Raw genomic sequence first — 23,458 nt, 5'->3', positions numbered from 1 at the left:
CATTGGCTCATGAGTTTTCCTTGTCCCCTGCAAGTGATGACAACCAACTGTATCATTTCAACTTCTCTTAAATGCCACTGACCTCCACATCTCTGCAGCCTAGACCTCCTCCATATCAAAACATAATAGTTTTTATCCTCATTTTTCAATGAATATCTTCACCTGATGATTTCTGAGTCACAGAAATTTGAGCTCCATTATCTACTCACATATATTCTTTATCCTACATTCTGTTTCTTGATTCGCATAACTTCTATGTAGTTACCGGAAACAAAATAAAATATTGATACATACTTTTACATAAATGTACCTTGAGCTGGGAACAAAAGTGACCAAATTATATTATGCATACATAGCAATGAATCTCACTATTCTATATAATTTAATGCACCTATAAAATAAATGAAAAAACATACATGTACCTTGAAAACAATATGTTAATTGAAATAAGACAGCTGTAAAGACCATATATTGTATAATTCTATTCATATGAAATATTAAGTCTAGGAAAATCATAAAGATAGAATGTTGTTGCAAATTGCTGAGTATTCGTACATATGGAAAAATAAAGAGTAGTTATTAATTGGGTTAATGATTAGGATATTATGTTCAACTATAACTAAAAAATAAATATTAAAAAATCAATGATATTCTTCACATAACTAGAAAAAGTAGTTTTAGGTTTTATATGAGAACAAAAACCCGTAATAGTCAAAGCTATCCTGAGCAAAAAGAAAATAACAGGAGATGTTGTATGACCTGAAAGTTGCAATTAAAACAGCATGGTATTGACATAGAAACACACATAAATCAACAATACAAAGAGAACCTGGAAGCAAACTCATGCATCTACAACCAATTGATTTTTGATACAAGTCCTAAGAAAACATTGGAGGACCCACAGTGTTTTCAATAAATGGTGCAAGGAAAATTGAATATCCACCTAGATATCTCTCTCTCTCTCTCTCTCTCTCTCTCTCTCTCTCTCTCTCTCTCTCTCTCTCCTATCTCTTTACACTCTATCTAGTAAAAACCAACTCAAAACACATTAATAACTTAAAAATAAAAATGAAGCAACTAGAAACAACAGAGAGGAAATGCTTTAGAACATTGGAATGGGCAAGGAATTTTTGCACAAGATCCCCAAAGCACATGAAACAAAAGCAAAAATAAACAAATGGGATTACTTCAAACCAAAAAAATTCTACACTGCAAATAAAAGAATGAAGAGTTAAGAAACAGGCAACACAATGGAAGAAAATATTTGCAAAGTATACTTCTGACAATATTTTTACATACAGAGTATATAAGGAATAAAAAACTTCAATAGCAAAAAACCAAAAACCTGACTGAAAAGGGGGCAATAGAGCTAAACAGACATTTCTCAAAAGAAGACATACCAACATTTGAAAAAATGCTCAACATCACTTATCACCAAGAAAATGCATATCAAAAGCACAATTAGACATCACCTTACTCCAGTAAAAATGGCTACTATCAAAGAACATAACAAGTGCTGGGTGGCAAGGATGTGAAGTAAAGGAATCCTTGCTCACTGTGGAGGGGAATGTAAATTAGTATAGCTGATATGGAAAACAATGTTAAAGTTCCTAAATAATTAAAACTAGAACCACCATATTCAGCAATCCCACTCCTGGGTATAGATCTAAGGAAATGAAGTCAGTATGATGAAAAGACATCTGAACTCCCATGTTCCTTGCAGTTCTATTCATAACAGCTAAGAGATGAAAACAACCTTAGTGTCCACCAGGTGATGAATGGGTAAAGAAACTGTAGCATATATACATAATGGAATACAATTCAGACATGAAAATAATGAAATCCTTTCATCTGTGACAACATGGATGGAACGGGAGACTATTATGTTAAGTGAAATCAGTTAGGGAAAGATAGACAAGTCTCACTGTAATGTTGAATCTAAAGAAGTCAATCTCATAAAAATTGAGAGTAGAATGGTGGTTATCCAAGGCTGGAGAAAGTAGGATGGGGCAGGGAAGAATGGAGAGACATTGATCAATGGCTACAAAGTTATAGTAAGGTAGGAACAAGAAGTTCAGTGTGCTATTTGGCTGATAGGTTACCATAATATACTGTGTATTTCAATAAGCTGGAAAAATTTTTTTGAAAAATTTCCCCATAAAGAAATGGCAAATGTTTGAGGACATAGAAATCTTAATTTAAACATTATACAATATTTACATTTGTCAAAATGTTGCAAGTTGTCCTGATAATATATATGTACAATTTTCATGATTTTTTTCTGTGACAGTTTAATATAAATGAAAATAAAAATGAAAAAATATCTTTAAATGTTACAAGATTTCTGAGGTCATTCTATGTGTCCTTTTATTGTAATATTCTTTTGTATCTATCAGGAGATAGTTTTTTTCCTCCCTATAGTTCTTGTACTTAGTTTTCAGTGCAATTGAGTATAGGATTCATTTTTTGTTAGATTTTTTCTGGTGTAAAAGAAATTGATTTAATTTAAATATTAATCCTTTGTCTTGTCACTAATACTTTTTTGTTGTAGTTTGACACTGATATTTCAGAGTTTATCTATGATAAAAACTGGTGTTACCTTAACAACCACCGGAAATTAAAAAAAAAAACAATTGAGAATAATACTCAAAGGAATATTGTATGTATAGTGCAAAATTTTGTGAACCATAGTCTGCTTCTTTTATTTTGGGCAGTTTAAAATAATAGAAATTTATTTTCTCTGTGTTCCCGAGAAAAGAAGTTCAAAGTGAGGTGTCGGCAGGGCCTTGGTCCCCATCAGACTGAGCAGACCCTCCCTTGCCTCTGCCCAGCTCTAGGGGTAGTCATCAGGCCGTGGGTTTTTTAGCTGGTAGCTCTATTTCTTTGTTTTCTGCTTTCAGCATCACATGGTGTACTCTCTGTGTCTCTGTCTTCAAATAGCTTTTTTTTTTATCTCCTTAAATGGGCATTGCTTATATTAGTCTACAGTTCACCCCCCATGGCTTCATTTTAACTTGAATACAAAGTACTAAGTAAGGTCATATTCACAAGTGCTGTGGGTTGTGACTTCAACATACCTTTTTGGGTGAGACAATTCAACCCATAATAACAGATGTTTAGGTCTGATATGCTGGTGGGACAGGATATAATGGGACCTATTTCTACTAGGTAATTGGGACAGGAGTGGGGGCTAGGTGTGTGCCTGAGCAGGGGAGAGAGGGAAGCAGGATGGACTGGTCAGTGTGAGATCTGTCATATCCCCTGGTTCACTCAAAACAACAACATCAACAACAACAAAACAAACAAACAAAAAACAAAGAGTCTGAGGATTGGAGAAGGGATACAAGCTCTGCTTTCAGCCAACTCTGTGAGGCAGAGGACATAGACAGGGGCTGCTCAGGGGTCAAGTGTTAAAGTGTGCAGGCAGGGAGAGAGAGAGAGAGAGAGAGAGAGAGAGAGAGAGAGAGAGACTTTCTTTGCCTTTTCAAGGAACACAATGCAGCTTTGGCACAAGGAGGGTCTCAAGGACATATACTGCAGCCTCAAGATCAAGGGTACTGGGAGATAGCAGAAATATTAATGGGGGCCATTGCCAATGGCAGAATAGGGCCCTTTCAAGATAGTTTTAGAGAAGATCAAGGGGAAAGTGCAAGTCCCAAATGTGGGGAGCCGCTCTGAATGACCCATACCTTCCGGTCCCAAAGCAGGAGGCTCTGAGCAATCACTACATTTCCTGGTGACTTGGACATTGCCCAGCTCAGATAGTAAAGGTGGGTCTTCAGGTGTAGGTGTCGCCCTTGGGTTGCGTTTCACTTACCTGATCCTTGTAACCCTGCCCCTTTTGGCCTTTTTTTTTTTTTGGATAGAACTTTCTAAAGAACAAGAGTCCCCCAATAAAAGCCCACTTCCAAACGTGCTCTCTCTCTCTTGCCAGTCTCTCATGACTTTCTCTTGCTCTCCTCTTTGGGGAGCCCAAGGCTGAGAGTTGAGAAGCTATCCTGAAGCTTGTGTAAAGGTAATTTGTGTCTGGGTTTTATTTGGTGTCCCTGAAAATTACAAGTGACCTGAAGTTCAGCGCCCATGCAGATCGGGGGCGGCACCCAAAGCCCCCCCAAATCATCATAATCTACTTTTGTGAATACACCCCCCACCACTTACACACAGAAGTGGTTTCCCAGGTCACCACATGGGAGGTTGATATCATTAATCATTGTATGAGGAAAAGGAAAAGGAGAACACTTGTTTGGAACCTAGAGTTTGAGGTTGTGCATTGTGCTAGGTTTTTGTTTTTTTTTTTTTTTGTTTGTTTTTTTTTTTGTCTGTGACCCAAACAAGAAAAACTGTGACTTAATAAGAAAAACTTAGAGGAGGAAAAGTTTATTTTAGCTCAGATTTGCAGATTCAGTCCTTGGTTGGCCAACTCCATTGTTTTGGGGCCCAGGGTGACAGTCCCTGGCCAGGTTAATAAAGCTCTCATTGATTTGAACTTGAACGTAAGAGTGTTTTCTGAACATAACAATCAAGTCTTGTCTGGTGAGTACCTTACTGTGTTATCATTGGTCTTAAGACAAAGGCAAAGTCACTTTCAAGGGACAAATTGTACTTCATTATTTGACCTGTATCTACCCCCACTGTCTCCTCTGTCCCCACCGTGACCCTTGCATCCCACTCTCCAGCAATGCTGGACCTAAGGTTGCAAATTATTGTCTCTAGCACGTTAGACTCAGTGTTCCCCCAGCCTATCACTTTCTCCCCTCTGCTTCCTCTTTGCCTGGCCCATCCTGATTTACCCTTCAGGGATGTTATATGGCACTTGCTAATACAAACCTTGCTCTTTTCCCCAGATCAGGTGAGTCCTGCTGCAGGTCCCACAGCCTCCTGCACTCATGTCACACCACTGGATGTTCTGATCACTGGTGGGTAGCTGACTTCCCACCAGATTGTAAACTCCATGCAGGAAACTCCATGTCTGCCTCACACCTGCAGCAGGGCAGCCCCTGGCATGGTGCCTGATGTGGCCAAGGCTTCTTCAGTATTTGTTGGCTGTCCTTCAGGCTAAGACAGATTCCTTCAACTTTAAAGGCAACAAAGTCCCGTTAAGTTAGAATTACTCTCCTGCTAAATCTTCCCAGAATTAGAATTCACTAGACTTACGCATTTAGCCCTAAATTTTGACATTCTAGTACCAAGGTCACACATGTAATTTTGTATCTACAAAAAATATTAGGGTACATGGAATGTGCTATTCTTTTCAGTGATACCAGTGACTCAAAACAAACATCCTTCTATTTTAATCCACATGATTCCATTGATGTGGGAAAAATAAATATGATGAACATTTTGTAAGGTATCGGGGTGGAAAAGGTGCATTTTTTAAGACTTTGCTTCAATTCTTCTACAGATGTTCACGCCGTAAGTGATGGTTAATTGTTATGTGTCAAATTGGCTAGACCCTGATACCAAATAACAGTTCTAAATGTTGCTGCAAAGGTATTTTATGAGATGGACATCATCACCCTAGGTACATGTGTGACTGCACATATGGTGTAACGCTACATCCATGTTCAACCACAGAAATGTAAAGTTGTGCTGCAATTGTGTACAATGAATCAAAATTTATTATTCTGTCATATATACCTAGTTAAAATAAATTAATTAATTTTAAAAATACATTTAAAAATTTTAAAAAGTATTAAAATTTAAATCATTAGACCTTAAGTAAAGTAGATTACCCTCTGTTTTAGGCAGCTTTTTTGCTGCTGTGACTAAAGGACCTGATTAACACAATTGTAGAGGAAGAAAAGTTTATTTAGGTGCTGAGTTCCTGAGGTTTCAGTCCACAGGAGGCCAGCTCCATTCCTCAAGTCTTGAAGTGAGGTTGAACATTATGGCATAAGAGTGTGGCAGAGGGAAGCAGCTCAATGGTGATCAGAAAGCAGAGAGAGAGAGAGGTCTTCACTTGCCAGATACAAATATATACCCAAAGCCACATCCCAATTCCCATCTCCTCCAGCCACACCCTACCATTTCAGTTACTACTCAATTAATCCCTCAAGGGATTAATTCACTGATTGGGTTAAGGCTTTTGTAACACAATGATTTCTTCTCTGAACCTTCTTGCATTGTCTCACATGTGAGCTTTTGCGGGACACCTCACACTCAAACCATAATACCCTCCCTAATGTAATGAGCCTTGTACAGTCATTTGAAGGACTTAACAGAAAAATCTTGAGTCTCTAAAGACAAAAATTTCTTCCTCCAGAATATTCTGGACTCAAGACTATAACATTCTCCTCTTTCCAGGGATCCCAGTAGGTGGGCCTGCCCTGCAGATATCAGACTTATCAGTCCCCAGGACCATGTGCAATATATCTTTAAAATGAATCCCCCACCCAAACACACACACTTCTGTTTTCTTCTGCACAACCCAAACTGTTAAATAAAACCGAGGAGGCACATTAAGAGATGTATGAAGCTCATACCTGAGCTCAGATTGCTGGAACCTTCACTCTGCTGATGGTGTTTAATACAGCTACACCAACAGTTTTTATATGTGGACAAAAGAAAATATCCTCTGAACAAACACTTGCACACTGAGCAACACAACCATAGAAGGCACTACCAGCAGTCACACCACCTCTGGGAGGGAAGGAAACCCAACGTGACTTCCAAAGGCTCAGATCTCAGCATAGGTCCCAGGTCTAACTGTGATTTAAAGTCTGAATTTTCCTGTAATTTTCTTATTTTATAAACACCCTTTCTCTTTATATATAGCTATATGCCCCCATATATATATGTGTGTATGTATACACACACACACACACACACACACAACTTTTTTTTCCTTCTCAAAAATAAAATAGCCATCCCAATCAAGGGAGACTATCAGCAGAGACATGCAGGACAAAGGGAATAATATGCAGCAGGGACAGGGAGAGATTTTTCTTTTTAAGGGAGGAAAGTGATAAGACTGAGCATGAGGCAGCAGATAAACAGGCTTTTGTGGCTTAAAAAATTGTTGTTAGCTCATGTTGTTTTTGTAGTTCTGAAGATGATGCACAGGGTTTATGACAAGGGATTAGCATTGCTCTGGGATGGGACATTATGGACTCGGCGTTGGTAAAGGAGGAAAATTCTGAGGCTACATGAAGCTTGGGTTGGAACTGACTCAAGAGGGACTTGGGAAAGCAGAGGACAGCAAATAAACAGTCATTCAGAGGCTGGTTGAGGACACCAGTTCTATTTTTGAGAAATGGCAAGTCCTTCTCCCTTTGCATTGGAGCGTCTCTGCGGTCCTGGCTACTTGCTGGAATCATCTGGCTAATTTATTTTAAGCTTGACCCTGAACAAGGAGCCAGTACAAATATTCAGAGTCAGGAATCTGATCCTCCCTGTCAAAAACCCTGATATTACTTCTTGGGAAGTCAAAGTCCAGGAAGCCAGATGGGTAGGAAGTATGAGACCCTCACCCTATGCTTCAAGTGAGGGCTCCCCTGGCCTTGTCTCCCACACTGCTGATGTCCACCTCCTGGCAGAAGCAAGCCAGCAGCAGAGCTTCATGCAAACACACCCTGCTCCCATCTCTCTGCAACAAAAGGCACTGAGGTCAATGGGGAGCCAGGCCCACAGGTTCACTGAGCACATGCCTGGCCAGCTTCACAACAGCAAGGACTCCAAGTTGGCCCAGTTGGAGGATCTCCCTCTGTCATCAAGGCCACACCTCTGGCAGCACCTGGAGACCCGAGAGTTCCAGGGGGAGGAGGAGGCCGTGCTGGAGGCCCAGGGGGAACCTAAGGCAGCCAGGCCCTTCTCTGCTGATGACGGAGGCAAGGCTCTAGACAACTTAGTATTTAATTTGAATAAAGAGTACAAAAATCCAACGTCATACAAATATTATGAAGATTAAAATCTCACCATTTGATTTTATAAATCCTGAAGGAAAAAATAAGCTTGAAATAGTAAGCTACAAAAATAACGTTGAAACTACTCTTTAGCTTTGAAGACCCTTTTATTGACTTTGGCAAGTTTTATGCCAAATGCAATGCTAGTAGCATTCACATTGCATGATTGATCATTTTACAGGTCTTTGTGTTTGGGATTGGACCCAGAGCTGCATGCATGCTAGGTAGGTAGGTGAGCTATACCTCAGTGCCTAACTTTTTTCTTCCCACTGAGTCAACACAGTTTATTACTGACCTGCACTTTCACTTTCACACAGACTATTTTAAAGAGCTACAACAACTGAAGGAGAGAGGGGGGACAGGTACCTCTCAGGAGCTAAGACCCCTAGGACAGCTTTCCTGGAACAGGGCAGGGGAAGGAGCATTAATTAGGCCGCCAATCTCCAGGCACCAGCTCTCCACCTGCACGCTCACAGCAAGCCAGCAGCTCCTCACACGTGAATACACACACACACACACACACACACACACACACACACACTTAATAAAAATAGTATATCATCTTCACAAGGAATGAAAACTTGTCTGGAATATGTACAGCAGAGGGCCTGGGGTGGACAGTGCTATGCTGGGACTCCCAGGGATGAGACAGGACAAGGCTGGAGTAGAGGGAGGACTGAAGGGCCAGGCCACTTTGACCTTGGCAGCCTGGATGCCCAGGATGGACAGTAGGGCAATATCTACCTGGTCAGACAACACAGGCCCTTCCAGTCAACCCCCACCCACTGGCCTGTGCCCTAAGGTCTCCTTCCCACCATTCCTTCCTGAGGTAGGGAAGACCCCAGGGCTCCTACTGCTGTTCTCTATATTTCCCCTTTACATCTGGGGGAGTCCCCTGAATCCCTGTACCCAATGGACAGTAGCCCAGGGAAACGATGCCACAGGATGATCTTGTAGGAAGTGAGGCAGCTGAGGCCATAAATAGCTCTGAGGCAACTGTCTTGGGCCCAGATGGTCCCTCGGTCATGTTCATGGGAGCCAGGAGAGAGGAGGGAAAGGGACTAGCGGGGGGTGTTAAACTGCAAGGGCCACCCTAGGTTTAGCATGGGGGTACTTCCTGCAGCAATAGCACCCTCCCTCCTAATTAGGACTGGCTTCTAGCCAGAGGCCTTTGGAAAATATTCACACTAGGAGTGGGGACTTGGTCCAGGCCAGAGGGGAGGAGGAAGTCCTGATCCTTGCTTCTTTATCCCAAGCAGCCTCTATTCCTAATTGTCAAAAGTGGCCTCTAAATGGTTCTTGGGGGTAGAGATGGAAGGAATAGGTCCAGATGGGATGGAAAATGATGATCAACTCTGAGGTTACTAACATTAAAAAAAAAGGCAATATAGTCTTTTTCTAGGGAAGTGGGTCAAAAACTGTTCTAGCTTCTAAGAAAGCAGTCTTAGAGGCTAAGGGGTAGTAAGGATTCTACCAACCAGGTAGGGCCCTTCTGCTCCTAGCTGCCCCTACCCACTGCCAGCCTTCATAGGACAGATTTTAGGGAAAATCTGTAGACTTCAAGGCCAAGAGAACTGAGGTATGCAGGAAGGTGGCTGTCATAGAATCGTGGTAGATCTAGAAAACTAACTGCAGGGACCCAGGTATAGGCCCAAGCCAGTGATGGACGGTGGGTGTGGCCTGCATGTAATGGTTCTCCTGGTGGAAATGCTGGTTGGACACAGGGATGTGGTAGGGTGGGGTGGAGTGGGAGGGAGGGTGAGTGGGTGGTCAGTGTCTGGTCATTTCCAACTGAACAGCCAGACCAGCAGAATCATGCCAGCCACAGTCATGCCCATCAGGAAACAATGGTTGAAGCACTCCTGGCCCTTCTAGCTCTTCACTGCCACATTATTCTCATAGAGTTCCACAAAATGTCCCAGCCGCCATTCTCCTGGATCCAAGTCTCTAGGTGATCATTCAGGTAAATGGCCATCCAACTTGCGATCTGACTCACCAATACCTGCGTCTCCTTGTCTATGCATTCCACACACTATGTTCCCTGAAGGACAAAAAGGCTACAATGTGACCCCAGTTTACCTCATCCTGGAAGAGTTCATTCACTACCTGTTCAAAGCTCTGATGTCCCCAGAGTGATGTGGAGCTGGGATATCATGTCACTGAATGCCTTCCACCACCATAGTTCAAACTTGTCACCTGCCTCCCTTAGTGCTTGCTTCACTCCTGCCATGGGGTCACCTCAGGGGCATCCAAACTCCTGTTGTGGCCAGTGGCTCCACTCACCATGGGGCTGTCCATCAGATGCCAGGATGGGTTTCCATTGATGGCACTGGTGGGCTCCGCCTCTGATTCAGTCCCTTCTGGGGCTTCAATCTTATTCTCTTCCACATCACTAAACTGACTCCAGCTGTATTCTTTCTGGGAACGCTTGTAGGACAGAAAGTCAATCACTAGCTCCTGGTTGCTCTGAGCCATTTTAAAAATAGAGATTGGCTCAATCAGTCCAGTGTCCAAAACATCTGCTCACTCACTGTGTCTGATCTCTGCTTAATGATTCTCTTCTAAGATCCAAAGCCAAGATAAGGTTCTGAGAGGACCGGCTGTTCTTTGCTGAATTCCTCGTCCAGACTCTACTCCACAGTGCCCACCCACTGCTCCGGGTCTCCGCCTGTGCTGCCACCCACCAGTTGCACAGGTGTCCTCTCCAAGATGGACGAGGCATGTAAAGTTGCCACCGCCAACGCACTATGTTCCCCCCTAGACATGTTTCTCTGCAATGCTTTCTGGCTTTCTCTTGCAGCCTGATTTCTGGACTCAACAGGAGACTTTAAAAATGGTAAATGGCTAGTTTCCCCTTAATGGAAACACATGAGGATGATGGCAATGTTAAATTCAAATTTGTAACTTAAAAACAAACAGCATTGACAAAGATGTGACGATCAAACACATGTATGTACGCCTTTGGGTTTACTCATGCACAGTCTTGCTAATGAGGACCAGGACCAGAGCAGGCAGCAACTTCGCTGCAAATCTCTGAGCCAGCCTCAGCCTTGGTGCTCCTTACCCCAGCAGCTAGGCCAGAGGCCACATGAACTTCCCTTAAGCAGGAACAGCAGGTGCCTTGGGCAGTGTGGGACAACCCTTTTCTGAACATTATTCTGTTTTCAGGAACTTAGCTCAGACCTGCTAAAGGAATATGCTACAACACTTGACCTAAATAAAGGTTTTGAAGGTGGTGAATAAGAGAAACTAAAGATGAGTCAAAGCCAGAGAAAGAACATAGAGTTCTAAAACCTTTTACTCGTTTCCTTTTGCTGGCTGGTGTGAGAAGTTCTAGTTTGGTAACAAAAGAGGCAACTATTTGGTCAGTGAAAGGCCTGCAGCTTGAGAGATGCCAATGTTGTCCATCTCATGAGTTCTGATCCTTGGCGGAGTCTGTTGGGGGGCACAGCATGGGAAGTGGGCAGGAGTCAACCCCCCCCCCCACAGACACTTGTCCATGGAAGAGACTTTGTGCCACGTCTGGAACAGCTGGGTGGGTACAAATACACCCACCAGAGGTGTCCTGAGAAAAAGTATCTGCTGCAAAATAATAATTATTAATAAAAACAAATCTGAGAGCGTTAGGAGGAGAGGAAGCAAGACCAGTTACCCAGGTTTGCCCTGGGATTCTCTTAAAGCCTCCTCCAATTTCTGTCTAAACTTGTCATACTTCTTCTGCACTTGCTGGATTTTGTCCTGTTCCTCCTTTTCCAAGATCCTTAGGAAGTTCTGGAACTCAGGGATGGAGAATGTGTCCCACTCCCTCCTCCAGTTTCATTCTCCTTTAGCACAAAGTTGAGGACATCTGTGTCTGGCCAGCAAGGAGGCCCAGATAGAGGGAGCAGTCAGCAACAAAGAGTTTCTAGAAGAGCACTTGACCATCCTTGTGTATTTGCTTAAAAAGTGCAAACTTTGGGGGATTTTCCACAACCATAAACCTCTTGAGCAGCCTGTGATTGTGCTGCTGATGTGCAGCTACTAGATGACATCCAGTGGCATGTAGAAAGATGTCTGCTTGCCCATCATCACCCCAGGTTCACTTCCTTGATGGTATCCTTGATGGACTGGGGCCTGATCCCAGCAGGCACTGCCATGGACCGCAGAAGTTTCAAATGCACTTTGATGAAACCCGTGTAGGTGCCATGTTTGCTAAGCTTCATGTCCAGGCAGTTCTTCTCCAGGCTGTTGTGGCTGTTGATATGCTTGATCTCCTGCAGTGTAGGCAGAGGAGATTCCTGAGATTCCCTCCTCCACCATCTTACAGATGCTCTCTGACAGATGTCTGCTCTTCACATTTCTTAAAAAGGTCCTCTTGGCCATGAAGAAGCAATCTTCCAACTCCTCCTCTAGGCTGTAGTACTTCTTACTGCTCATACTGCTCTCCACCCGCGTCTGGACCAGCTGGCTAGCTCGCTCAGCCCAGGGGCACCATCTCCTCTGTTTTTGAAGAATTTGTCGAATAAATTCTCCAGAGCAGCTGCACAATTTTACATCCCCACCAGCAATGTATGGGAGTTCTAATTCCTCCGCATTCTTTCTTACCAATATTTTTTTTTCCATTTTTAAAAGCTAAAATCAAACTGGTGTACAACTAGTATTTTGGAAAGCCTTTCTTGAAACTTTTTAAGATCTGTAGAGGATGACTGATGACATTGAACATCTTTTCATGGACACAGGGCCAATGGGGCCATTTATACATCTCCTTTGGAGAAATATTCATTGAGTTCCTTTGCACATTTTAATTGGGCTTTTTGTCTTTATCACTTAGTTCTGAGAATTCTTTATATATTTCTACATATTAATACTCTTACAAACTGATATGCAAATGTTTTCTCCCATTTGTAGGTTGTTTATTAACTTTTCAGATAGTGTTTGTTGATACATACATGCTTTTTATTCATCTATTCTTGCTTCTGTTGTGAGTTTTTTTTTCTGTTTTGTTATTGTTGTTTGTTTTGTTTTGGTCATAGCCACCGAACCACAGCTAAATCCACCTTCATGAAGATTACTCCTACATTCTAGGAGTTTCATAGTCTTAGCTCTCATATTTAAATCTTTCAGTAATTTATGTGTTACTGTTTGTATGTCTTCTTTTGAGAAGTATCTATTTCAGGACCCTTGCCCATTTCTTAATGGGATTATCTATTTTCTTTCAATAGAGTTTGTGTTCCTTAAATATACTGGATATTAATCTCTTATCAAATGCATGACTTGCTAACAAAGAATATTTGTGTATTTTATTTTTCTTTATTTCTTTCATCAGTGCTTTATATTTCTTGCTCCTATAGATCTTTGATGTATTTTTGTTAGATTTATTCCAAAATATTACATTTTAGGGAGATGAGAATAAAAATGACATTGTGTTTTTAATATAAAATTCCACATTCTCATTGTTAGAGTGCAGGAAATCAATTGACTCATGTATATTAGCTTGAATCATACAAACTTCCTATAACTATTTGTTAGTTATGGAGTTATTTTGTGAACTTTTTTTGGTTTACTACTTAGAGGACCATGTCAGCATCAGACACAGTTTTATTTCCACTTTTCCAATCTATCACTATTTGTTTTTCCCCTCTTATCACATTAGCCATGATTCTAGTACTATGTTGAAAAGCGGAGATGATAAGCAACATGCTTGCCTTGTTGATGATTTTAGGAAGAATGTATCAAGTTTCCCACCATTAAGTATATAAGCTGTAGGTTATTTGGTAGCTATTCTTTCTGAAGTTGAAGTTCTTCCTATCTATATCCAACTTACCAAGGGTTTTTTTTTTTTCATGAATGGGTACTGGATTTTGTCAAGCGATTTTCTCTGCATTTAATGATTTGATCATGTGATTTTTTTTCTTTAGGTTGTGATGTGATGGATTTTACATTATTGATTTTTGATTGTTAAACCAGCCTCATATATCACTTGGATAGATTTCACTTGGTCATGGTTTATAATTCTTTTTATACATGATTGTATTTCATTTGCTAATATTTTTGGTTGAGAATTTTTACATCTGTATTCATGAAAGATATTTGACTGTACTTTTCTTGTAATGTCTTTATTGGGTTTTGGTATTCTGGTAATTCTGTTCTCATAGGATGAAATAAGAAGTATTCCCTCTTCTTCTTTATTCCAAAGGGGTTCTACAGAATTGGTATCATTTTCTCCTTAAATGTTGGCAGAATATACCCAAATATACTATTTGGGTTTGGTACTTTCTCTTTTGGAAGGTTACTTATTGACTCAAGTTCCTTGATTGGTACAGGCCTATTCTGATCATCTATTGTTTCCTGGGTGCACTTGTGAGATTTTTTTTTCTTCCAAGGAATTGGTCTCTTGCATCTAGATTATCGAACTGATGATAATATAGTTGTTCACAATATTATTTTATTCCTGATGTAAGTATTTATGTCATTTCTCTCTATCTCTTCCTTTCTCTCTCTTAGTCTGACTAGAGGCATCTTAATTTCATAGATCTTTTCAAAGAAGCAGCTTTCAGTTTCACTGGTTTTCTTTATTGATTTCCTGTTTCAATTACGTTGATTTCTATTCTCATTCTATTATTTATCTAATTCTATTTAATTTAAATTTAATTTACTCTTCTTTTTATAACTTGATAAAATAGAAGTTTGGAGATATGATATTGATTTCCTAAAAGGAATTAAGTACATTCGACAATGTCGTCTACCTTCAGAAATCTTTTGATATCTGTTACTCAATGAAATGTCATCATATATAAATAAAGAAATATTTAGGCATTGTACTCTGTAAAAAAAAAATAGAAGTTCGGACAATCATCTTTAGATCTTTCTTACTTTTTAATACATGCATTTAATGCCATAAGTTTTTCTCTAGGTAACTGCTTTTGTTGCATCCTGGTAATTTTTATAAAATGTACTTTCCTTTTCATTGAGTTCAAAGTAATTTTAAGGATTATTTGAGAATTGAAAAATCAACCCTTTTATTATTATGTGATGAGAAAGGGCAAAAAAAGAACATGATAATTATTTCTGGAATTTTTCATTAAATATTGTAGGACTGTGGTTTAGTGGAAGTAACTGAAATCAGGAAAAATGAGAACATGGATAAGTGGGACTATTGTGTCTCAAAAGTATAAAACACTGATTAAAGAAACAAAAGATGTAAGAAATGGAAATGCATACTATGGTCTGGACTGGAAGACTCAATATTGTTAAGATGTTGACTCTTCAAAAACTTCTCTCAGGATTCAGCGAAATTCCAATCATAATTCCAACAAGATTCTTTTGTGTACAAATTGATGATCTTGCTATAGAATTTATGCGTGAAGGCAAAGCTAGAAATTAAAATCAGTTTTGAAAGAGAAGAACAAAATAGAAAGTTTCACATTTCTTATTTCTAGTCTGTTAAGTGACAATGACCAAGTAAGTGTGATATTAAAGAAAAGATAGAAACATATATCACTGTTGAGAGTCATAGTAGCATAAAATGCAGAACTAGATTCACTCTTATATCCGCCATTGATTTTTAATACTGTAAGCAAGGCAAATCAGTAGAATATAGCCTTCAACAAATGATGCTGGAAAAATCAGATTTCTCATGCTAAAGAAACAAAACAACAACAACAAAGCCCTTTACTCCATTCCTCTCATTCTCTAAAATAATTAACTTAAAATGCATCATAGACCTTGTTATTTGTGTGAGTATGAGGAGAGTTCCCATGACATCTTTCTCTGGAGTCATAAAAGTCCCAGAGACAGGTGCAGTGGCACACACCTGTAATCCCAGCGTCTTGGGAGGCTAAGGCATGAAGATTGTGAGTTCAAAGCCAGCCTCAGCAACTTAGTGAGGCACTAAGCAACTAAATGAGACTGTATCTCTAAATAAAATTCCAAAAAAAGGGCTGGGGATATGGCTCAGTGGTTGAGTGTCCCTGAGTTCAATCCCAGTACCAAAATAAAATAAAAAGTCCCAGAACAAAAATTAAGGAGCAGGTGGAGAAGGATTGAAGGAAGGTGATGTCAAGTTGCAACCACTCAAGCTGGTTGAAGCCAGTGCAGAGCTGGCTCCTGCAGCTGTGGCTGAAAGAAGAGACGAGACTGATGAACCTAAAATGGTGTATCAAAATATGTATTTCTCAGTGAATGTGCTCTTCTGCCAGGGATGTAACAACTGTTTCACTGATTTGGAAATTGGAAATATAGTACAGTCTCTTTCTCTGTATTTTGTTTTTTGGCTAAACCAATGCACAAAAAGCAGAGGCGATTAATACTGATACCAAGGAAAAGGTTGTTTGTACACAACTAGAGTGGGGAGGACTGAGTCTGAAAACCTGGGGTAATTTTTGGGTATCACATCCTATTTTCATGTCCAGAAATAAATGTTAATATGATCTATAACAACCCAATAAAGGCAAGACTATAGAGGATGCATATTCCTTAGGAATGAAGTTTGCACAGTATCACCATGCACAGAACTTAATTTAGTTGGTGACTTCCAATTTCTGGGGCCATATGGAGCAGGCAGTTGAAGAAAGGAATATAAATGATGGTATGGCCTTGTAATCAATTTCAGAAACATAGAACATGACATTAGGAAGTCATCTGATATATATGAAGAGTATTTGGGATGGTGTTAATGATGGGTGCTACAAAGGTTTTCCTAGAGAGGTAAGGAGGCAAAAGTAACTAAATAATGTGGAATCTGAGCTTCTTTTTCTAACTTGACCTGAGAAAGTATTGGACATGATGTGGAGGTGTTCATCTTTTTTTTTTTTATTCCTGTCCTTTCCTTATATAGGCATATATGAGCAGGCTGCACCAGCACAGAACTCCTGCCCATTCCCCAAGCAGCCAGTGATTAAGCATCCATCCCTGAGCTTGTTTCCATCCTCAGTGTTCCCCAAAGTATAGTCAGGTGTGATCAATGGCTATAATCACTCACTGTGGCAGGACTCTGAGAGAATTGTCTTAATGAGGTCCTGATTAATTACTTTGTTTATAATTAGTTATCCCAGGATCTGAAGTCCATCGGGAGCCGGTTCCCTAAGGTGCAGCAATGAGCAGCAAGAGATATGAGCTGGGGTGGTGTAGATACAGATTATGACTATAGAGGTTTTTACTTCACATGCCCACAATGAATGGAGGGAGATGGATCTCAGGTCAGAGGTCACTCTTAGAAATCCTAGGTAAATCAAGAAGGGTGGTGCTTATTTCACCTGTAGTGTCTTTTCATTTTGAAGGTATAGTTTTTCCAGGTTATGCATACTCTAAGATGTTTTTTTTTTAATGGGATGGCTTATCTGTTCTATAACCCTCTGCCTCTCACATCTTCCCAACATTCTATAAGTATTTTGTCTAATGTCTGCAAGTTGAATTGTTAATGATAACATTCATAAATATCAATGTGCAGTATATCTTATGACACAACGACAAGATTATATCATTTCAACATAATGACAGCTCTGTGAGCTAGGTAGGCTTTAATGCAATAGGCTTTAAATGCAATTGCTTTCTTTTCAAATCATCTGTAAAGAATTAACATTTTTTGGACAGCCCCCCTCTTAAGACATTGTGATTAAATTTTTCTGAGAGGATCCAGTAATCTGCAATTTAAAGAAAATGTTTGTCCTTCCTATTTCTGTTCAACCAATCTACCAAAGCATTGACTCTCTGTGGGTATTAAGGAAAAATATAAAACCTGAACCATGAAGTCAGAATAAGTATTTTAACAATTTGCCCAAGTGAGCTGCATGGACACTAAAGTCTAGAAGCACTGCCATCACTGATTCCTACATGCACCCCACACTGAGAATTCCTGATTTTAAGGGTCAGGGAGACATGAAGGTTAATCCATCCTCAGCACAGCAGCTGAAAGTGATGCCTCTTGTTTGTGACTCTTAGTCACACTCTTGACATTTGGGATGGAATTTCCTCAGTTACAAGGAAAGAAAAATTGTGAGAAACCAGGTATATGATTTGCAGTAGAGATTTTCTTCCCATTGCAATGTCAGCAGATAATGTTCAAGTGTAAAAACTGCTAATGCAGCAGAATTAAACACCACTAGCAGGGTGAAGATCCCAGTGGTTGGCTTCCATTATGTCTTTTTAGTTAAGGAGCTCCTTACATCTCTTAATGCCCCTCCTCTGATTTATTTGTCAGATTTGGGGTACAATGGGCTATATAAGAGTCAGAATTTTCCAGAAATCAGAACCAGACCATTTACACAGATAAACATTTGTAGGGGTAGAGAAGAACTGGGATAAAGAGTGAGAAAGAGGGGCTGGGGATGTGGCTCAAGCGGTGGAGCGCTCGTCTGGCATGCGTGCGGCCCGGGTTCAATCCTCAGCACCACATACAAACAAGGATGTTGTGTCCGCCGAAAACTAAAAAAATAAATAAATAAATATTAAAAAAAAGAGTGAGAAAGAGATTCATTTTAAGAAATTAACTGTCATGATCATGGGACTGGCAGGTCTGAAATTTACAGGGCAGGTCAGTAGAGAGGCTGCCCAGTAGTGTTGATGCTACCATCTTGGGTCTGAAGACAAACTGGAGTAGAACCCTTTTCTCATCAGCAGACTTTCCTTTTAAGGCAAGACCCACCCCCCATGAAGGGCGATTTGTTTTATTGATTTGAATGATAATCATATTACAGTGCCTTCCCAGTACCATCTAGATTGGTGTTTTACCAAAGCAAGGTGATATGGTTTGGATCTGGAATGGCCACAGTCTCATGTGTTCATAGGTGGGGCTTTGGGGAAGTGATTGGATCTAAGGCCTCTGACTTCATCAGTGGATTAATCCATTGAGGGTTGAATGGACCACAGGGAGGTGGGACCTACATGGAGGAAGCAGGTCACTGGAGACAAGCCCTGGAAGAAGTTTATCTCTGGGCCCTTCCCTCCCTCCTTACTCTCTTTCTGCATCCTGGCTGCCATGAGCTGAGCAGCTTTCCTCCACCACACCCTTACATCATTTTGATCTGCCTCACCTCAGGCCTAGAGCAACAGAGCCAGACATCCATGGACGGAAACCCCAAACTGGGAACCCAAAGAAACTTTCCACCTTTAAGTTGCTTATGTCAGGGATTTTGGTCATAGTGATGAAAATCGAACTAAGCCTTACACATTAGGTACCAGGGCCTAGCGGAGTTGATTGTGTATCAAGTAGTCTGGGCCCATGTCGCTGGAATGGACTTATCCTGTCCTTTGGTCTTATCTGGCCCCTCATCAGAGGAGAAGTGACAGACTGTTAAGAGTGAGTGTCAAAAGACCCTTTCCCAGGTTGGTCAGCTCTTCCCTAGAGGAAGTGTTGGGGATTGAGAGTGGGTTCATCTTCCCTGTCTTTAGTCCAGATTTTTGGGGACATACTCACCATGTTCTGCTCTGTACCCAGTGGGAGGAGCAGCACTGAGGGGAGGAACAAGAGCTCCAGACCCAGCAGATCCACACATCTGGGTCTCCCAGCTTCGTTCCTGTAGATGGCACTGCTTCTATGGGACAGGTGGAGGCAGATCAGCATTTTCCTTTGTTTTGGCCAAATGGAGATTGAATTTATTATTTTTTTTCTTTTTATATTGTCTTTTCTTATTTGTGATGTTGGTGAGTGCCCCTATCCAGTCAGCAGAGACTCTAGACTGTTGGGCCCTGGGAATAAAAAAAATGTCATCCCCGATGCTTGCTCCCCTGCTGAAACTCCCAAGGGTTCCCAGCCAACTGACCCTGGGCCCATCACTGAGGTGCTGACCATGTCCCCTGCACAATTAGAGGCTATGACCATCCTGGGTCTGTGGTATCCCAGCTTCCAGTGTCTCTTCAGTCCCCTCTTGGACTCCCCACCTTTCTTCCCTGTTCCCCCGTGTGCCAGGCCCCTTCATCAAGTCTTCCTAAGGGCATGGAGCCCCCACCTTCCCAGACCACCCTCAAGCAGCTCCTGGGCTTCAGGGCAGGTCACTGGGGCATAGTCAGGGCTGGAGTGAGAGTCCAGAGAAGAGGGCCTCTGAGCCTCACTCTGGAGGCCCACCCTATGGTTAATATCCCCCTCCCTAGTTTTGCATTCAAAGAGGCAGCAGCTGGAGTCCAGCTCACTGGAGAAATGTGAAGGACATGGGGCAAATTCCTTCATTGGAAAGCCCCTGGAATCTGGGTCAACAGAAGGAAAGGTGAGGGGTGGAGGGAGTCCACAGCTTGAGGGCATGGGGAAACTGAGTTGTGTGGTGTGGCTGCTGTCCTGTGGATACCCAGGTGTGGCCGAGGGATGGGCAGCAGGAGGGCTGGGTCCTGATCCCTCAGTGTATCACTAGATGCAGCTGGGCAGGAAGGGCTCAGGAGGGCCCAGGAGGGTGAGCCCCAGGGGAGTGCAAGTCCCTCCTCCAGGTCCCAAGGCCTCCACGGCCACCCCATACGGCCCAGGAAACATAATCGGCAGCTGCAGGACACAAGGACACATGTGCACAGAACTTTCCATATACTGGCTGAATAATGAACCACTAAAAAACTTTAATAACATTCAAAGTATGGTGTGGATGGGCAGTGTGTGTGTGATGTGTGCATGTCATGTGTGTGCTGTGTTTGTGTGTGGATAGTTGGGTGCTGTGCATGTTATGTTTGTACAACACAGTTTGGACAGGATGGTGTGTTTCTTGGTATCTGAGTTGTCATACTGTGTGTTGAGTGGGGATATGTGACTATGTGTGTTGGGTTGAGTGATGTGCAAGGAGGTGTGTGTGTGTACGTCTGGTATGTGTGTGTGTAGTTTTGTCCGTCAATTCTAGTGTGATTGTTCCTTTGCAGAGCCAGACCCTCAGGGTCAAGGTGCCACCAACCCTGTGTTGGTGAGTGGCAGTTATGTTAATGACAGTGATCCCTTTGTCCACAGAACAGCCTGTGGCAGACAAGGGACTCCTGAGATTGATATATAAGGCAAGGCCCAAGTGTCCATCATAGAATTCCTGTGTCAAGATGGCAGGTGGCTAGTGGGCCTGGTGCCCAGCAGGATCGTGGTTTCCCATGGCCTCATGGAGGACTTCATCAATTTTCTCTCCAAATATGCTACAAACCCAACAAGCCAGTAGGAAGCATTTAGGAAGCAAGTTGGTAACTGGAGCATCACACAACCCAGCCTCAAGCTCACATGTCTTGGGCTCAATAATGCAGATGAAGCAATCGAAGAAACTCTGCTCACTTGGCCACTTCTAGAAATTGTCAAGCACTTGAAAGGGGAAGAGGAGGTGTTTATCCAGTAAGGCAGGATGAGTCCATGAAATGTGCACTGCAATGTGAAGTGGAAATCCTGTTTCAGACCAAGGGAGGAAACACTTCTGTGATGAGGAGTGAAGGTGAAGGAGCTGAGAAGCTGGACAAACTGGACAGGGCCATGGTGCAGCTTCACAGAAGGTCACAGGGAGGAGGAACAGACCCTCCTGTCAGATGAACTCAGGCCAAAGCACCCCAGCTCTGCACATTTTTGGTTCTGAGGTTTTGACCGTGGGTTCTATGCATTGGCCCATAGGTATGTGTTTATGGAGTACTCTGTGTGCATTCATTATTTGGGTCTTCAGGGAACGTCTGTCTGCTAGATGCTAGACAGTGGTCCTTCCCCCACAGGGCTCTGCCCTGGCCATTTGCCCTGTGCCTCCAGAGCCCTGCACTGCTGCCTGCCACTCCCTACGGCTCTCTCCCAGCAGCCCTGGAGCATTCTTCTTTAGGGCTCCATCCCTCAGCAGTGCCCTGGCCAGGCCTGTGTGCCACGCTGAACCAGAACACAGCCACAGAGCTGGCACCATCACCCTCCTAGCCATGTTGGGCCTCCCTGGGCTTCTGCACCAGCTCCCAGCCAAGGAGTGGGACTGAGCCTCCTTATGGGTGTTCTGGAGGCTATGGGGGAGCCAGACAGTGGAAGTTGGAGGGGGAGAGGGAGAGGGAGAGAATGTGAGCGCAGAGCAAGTGGGGGCTGGGGTACCTGAAATGCAGGCTGCTGAGGAGGAGGCTTCCAGTGAGGGTGCTGACTTCAGGGTGTGAAGGCAGGAGGAGCTTCCAGTTCCACCCTGCTGGTAAGACTTTGGAAGAACAGAGCTTTCCTATGTTGACAGCACCTTTTCTGCCCTGAGTCTGACAGGATGCTCGACACACCTCACGTCATGAACCATCTGCCTCCAGTCTGTAAGGGAACAGTGATCGCCTCAGTTTCCAAATGGCAAAGGATGCTCAAGGGGTTTATGTGACTTTGCCAGTGGTACCTAAGCAACAAGGGGCAGGGCATATACCAGAACCCAGGCCCATCTGCCCCTGGGCCCATACTCTGTGTGGTACTAGCAGCACCCTCCAGGGGAGGACACAGTCAAGAGCTGGTCAAGGAGGGGCCAGGTCCTGTCCTCTTGCCTGTGAGGATGTTCTGCCTGGGTGTTCCAGTGAGATGACAGATGCTGTCTATCAAGCAGTTGTCCCCGCGAGAGCACTGTGAATTGATGGGGTCATTCAGACTTGAACATATCTAGATTTAAGTCAATTCTAGGAGCACATAGAAGCCTGTTTCTACAGAGCAGGGTAAAGCACAAGGCCAAGGTTGTCAAGATGAAAACCAAAGCCTAGACCAAGTCCAGGGTTGAGCTGAGCCAGGTCAAGACAAAACCAAATACCAAGATAAAGGCCAGGGCAACCCTGTCCTAGACACACCTGAGCCAAGCTCAGCTGACAGCGGACAGGCAGCAGGACCAGGCGTGCTGAGGCAGGGCCAGGTGTGGTGGTGCTGGGTACTTGCTCCCTCCACAGGCAGGTCTGGATCATCCTGGACCCTGATGCTGGCTCTTGGCACATCAGTGTGTGGATCTTTAAATATATATATATTTGTTGATGTGTGATACCTGAAAGGGAACCCAGAGGCACTCTGCCAGACATTTTTTTTCTTTTTAATTTCAACACAGGATCTCACAAAGTCATCCAGGAAGGCCACAAACATGTAATCCTCCTGCCTCAGCCTCCTGGTACCTGGCATTAAGGTGTGGCCACTGCACCAGGCTCTATGAATGTTTTGACCTGGTGACCACACTCAATGGAAGACTTGTGCACACTGCAGGGTGAGTTCCCACATCTCTTCTGGAGTGACCTTCTGGCAGATTCTGGGAGTCTCCTGAGTTTCTAGAAGGCAGTCAGGGGTGGGATAATTTTAGTGTTTGGCAGGGAATGTGGCTGCAGAATATACCCCTGACTAGGGCTGAGACGATGGGTTCAGTCCATGAATGAAAGGGACAGATTGATGGGGACCTTAACTAGAAAAGAGGATCTGATTCACATGGTTTGAGGAATGACACAGACCTGAAAAGTGCATCTTTCTGCCCCTGCAGGGAAGAATAGGTTGTAGGGAAAGGTAAATAAAAACATATGCCATCCTCCAGATGCAAAGGCAGTGTTGGCTCTTTGGAAAGTCCAGACTACAGATGTCCACTGCCATCTGCGACAATGGCCTTGCTCAGCCCTGCAGAGTGGAAAGAAGGTGAAGGCCTCGTCCAGCCCTGGTCAGAGGTGGAGTGGAGGCATCTGCC

At 42.6% G+C, this 23,458-nt stretch overlaps 2 pseudogenes; both read right to left on the bottom strand.

Annotated features, from left to right (window-relative positions):
* Positions 1-9,682: 9,682 nt before the first annotated feature.
* Positions 9,683-10,388, bottom strand: LOC144255946 (bcl-2-like protein 1 pseudogene; annotated as a pseudogene).
* A 1,161-nt stretch (positions 10,389-11,549) lies between these two features.
* Positions 11,550-12,503, bottom strand: LOC144256172 (ras association domain-containing protein 5 pseudogene; annotated as a pseudogene).
* Between the last annotated feature and the right edge of the window lie 10,955 nt (positions 12,504-23,458).

Source organism: Urocitellus parryii, chromosome 7 (assembly GCF_045843805.1).
Source record: "Urocitellus parryii isolate mUroPar1 chromosome 7, mUroPar1.hap1, whole genome shotgun sequence".
NCBI lineage: Eukaryota > Metazoa > Chordata > Mammalia > Rodentia > Sciuridae > Urocitellus > Urocitellus parryii.
The sequence above is the reverse complement of the archived record's forward strand: the minus strand, read 5'-3'. Positions and strand labels throughout refer to the sequence as shown.